General features: G+C 22.6%; 1 protein-coding gene across 2 annotated transcripts in view; it reads left to right on the top strand.

The window, feature by feature from the left end:
* LOC117172566 (AP-2 complex subunit alpha) overlaps positions 1-3,017 on the top strand; it is a 98,271-nt gene that overhangs the window by 51,187 nt on the left and 44,067 nt on the right. The gene's annotated exons all lie outside the window — the stretch shown is intronic.

Genomic DNA, 3,017 nt, shown 5'->3' with positions numbered 1-3,017 from the left:
AACGAAATTTTTGCATATTCAAGCATTTTTATCCAGAAAAGATCTAATTTCTTCTAAAGCAGGTGAATTTTAGAATCGAAAAGACAAACTTTAAAAAAAAAAGAGTTGGATTTTCAAGCGAAATTACATTTTTATTCAAGAAAGATAAAATTTCTCCAGAAACAGATGAATTGAACAAAAAAAAAAAACTTTAAAAAAATAGTTAAATTTTCAATTTGTGTCGCGATCTGGCAGCTTTGTTACAATTCCTTATCTCGAGATTCAACTTTCATCCAATCCTAGCCCTAAAAACTTTCCGTGTATGCAAATTCACAAAAGTAAAATAATAAGTAGCATTTCCGGGGTGTCTACTCATCTGGAAAACAACGAAATTTTCAGAGAATGTTTGTATTCTTTGAAAAATCCGAATATTTTTATTAAAGTCGGGACATTTTTTCCAGTGTGCTTTATTTTTTATAAAATAAGTTAATTTTCTATCGAAGCAGATTAATTTTTGACAAGAGAGTTGCATTTTTTATTAGGAAAATATGAAATTTCTGCATGAAGGGATGAAATCTTAAACGAAAAGATTAGTTTTCACCAAACTAGTTGAATTTTAAATTTTTATAAATTTATTAGACAAGGGAGAAAAAAAATCGGTCAATTTTTTGAATTATAGATAATTAATTTTCAATAAAGAAACGAATTTTCTAAAGGACAGTTAATTTTCTACTAAATTCTTGAATTTTCATTTTTAAAAAAAGGGGAATTTCTTATAGAACAGTTGCATTTTTAACCCGAGGATATGAATTTAAAAAATTAAGTTTATTTACAACTTATCAAGTTGAATTTTAAAAACAAAAAAAGATTAATCTTCAACTAAAATGATAAATCTTAAACCAAAAAAGACGAATTTTCAACAAAATACTTGATTTTTAAACAAAAATGTTGATTCACTACAAAAATAAAATTTTCTACCTAAAAATATGAATTTTTAACGAAAAATGTAATAGTTGATATTTTAATTCAATAATATTTTTATTACAAATATAAAACAGTTGGATTTTACCAAAAAGACGTATTTTCAACACAATGCATAAATTTTCTACGAAATATTTGAATTTTCGATAAAAAAACTACTAATTTTCTACAAAACAGTGGAATTTTCAACAGTGTTTTTGTTTTCAATAAAAAAATATGAAATTTGTACAGAAGGAGATGAATTTCATAACCAAAATGATAAATTTTTCCCAGTCTGCTTTGTTTTCTATAAAATAGTATAATTTTCAATCGAAGCAGATTAATATTTGACAAAACAGTTGTATTTTTAATTATAAATTTTTTTCACCAAACTAGTTGAATTTAAAATTTTTAGATTAAACAAGAGAGAAAAAATGGGCTAATTTGTTGAATTATAGATAAAAAAATTTCAATAAAGAAGCTAATTTTCTACTAAATTGTTGAATTTTCATTTAAAAAAAAGAGGAATTGCCTATAGAACAGTTGAATTTTTAACTCGAGGAGATGAATTAAAAAAAAAAGTTTATATACAATTTATAAAGTTGAATTTTCAACAAAACGATAAAATTTTCAGACGAAAAATGACTTTTCAACTAAAAAAGAATAGTAATTTTCAATTAAAATTATAAATATTGAACCAAAAAAGACGAATTTTCAGCAAAATACTTGATTTCAAAACAAAAATATTGATTTACTACAAGAACAGAAATTTCCACCTAAAAATATGAATTTTTATTAAAAAATGTAATAGTTGATATTTTAATTAAAAATATAAAACAGTTGGATTTAACCAATAAGACGTATTTTCAACAAAATGCATAAATTTTCTACGAAACATTTGAATTTTCGATCAAAAATGACGATTTTTCTGGAAAACAGTGGAATTTTCGACAATTTTTTTTTTGTTCAATAACAAAATAAGAAATTTATACAAAAAGAGATGAATTTCAAAATCTAAATGATAAATTTTTAACAAATTACATGATTTTTGACCAAAAATGCATTTACTACCAAAAGAAACGAATTTTCAACCTAAAAATATGATTATTCAACGAAAATTTTAATAATTGATATTTCAACTAAACAAATATTTGTACTAAAAATTTAAAACATTTAACATTTAAAAGATTCTACCAAAAAATAAGAATTTTTACAAAATAACTTATTTTCTACAAAACTGTCAATTTAAAAAAAAGGGTTTTTAATCGAAAAAGATTTATTTTTAACTAGTGTGTTGACTTTAAACCAAAAAATGTAAAATTTCTACACAAGAAGATGAAGTTTTAAACCAAAAAGTTGAATTTTCAATTTAAACAAACAATTTGGTGAAGAAAGAACAAAAATTTTGATTAAATTGTTGATTTTTTTGGTCAAAAAGACGAATTTTTAACCAAATTGTTGGTTTTTGGAAAAAAATATTTAATTTTCAGTCAATTACGTATAAAGAATTTAAAATTCAAGAGTTTCACTTTGAGTGCTTTAATTTGTAGTTTATTTTTTTAGTAGTTCATATTGAAAAATTCTTAGTTTCAGAGTTCGGTTTTTTAAAATTTTATTGGCCGTGAAAAATTGCGACCAATAATATTCCGGTCACTGTAAAATTTCCGAATTAGAATATTCCCGAATAATAAAATTCACGACAGTTTATAATATTACCGAATTGCGAAATTCCCAAATAATAAAATACCCCACAGAAAATTGCCGAATTATAAAATATCTGAATTGGAAAATTCAACAAATTAAACAATTACAATTGTTTTCATAAATATATTTTATTGGTTAGAAATACAATAATTAAATTTTTTCAATTATTTTCAATTTTGAATATTTTTAGACGAGTGAAACCCAAAGTATTTATTTGTATCAAAATGAATCATTGTGAAAGCATAAAATCTATTTTGAAAATTGTTTGAATTTGAAATTAAAATAATTTTCAGTAAAATATTTCTGGGTGACGTATTTTTTTATTGTGAATAAAATTTGAAAAAATACAAAAAGCGTTCGCAAAAATCGAATTT

This window comes from Belonocnema kinseyi, chromosome 5 (genome assembly GCF_010883055.1).
Source record: "Belonocnema kinseyi isolate 2016_QV_RU_SX_M_011 chromosome 5, B_treatae_v1, whole genome shotgun sequence".
NCBI classification, from domain to species: Eukaryota; Metazoa; Arthropoda; class Insecta; order Hymenoptera; family Cynipidae; genus Belonocnema; species Belonocnema kinseyi.
Note: the sequence above shows the minus strand (reverse complement) of the source record. Positions and strands in the feature narration are given on the sequence as shown.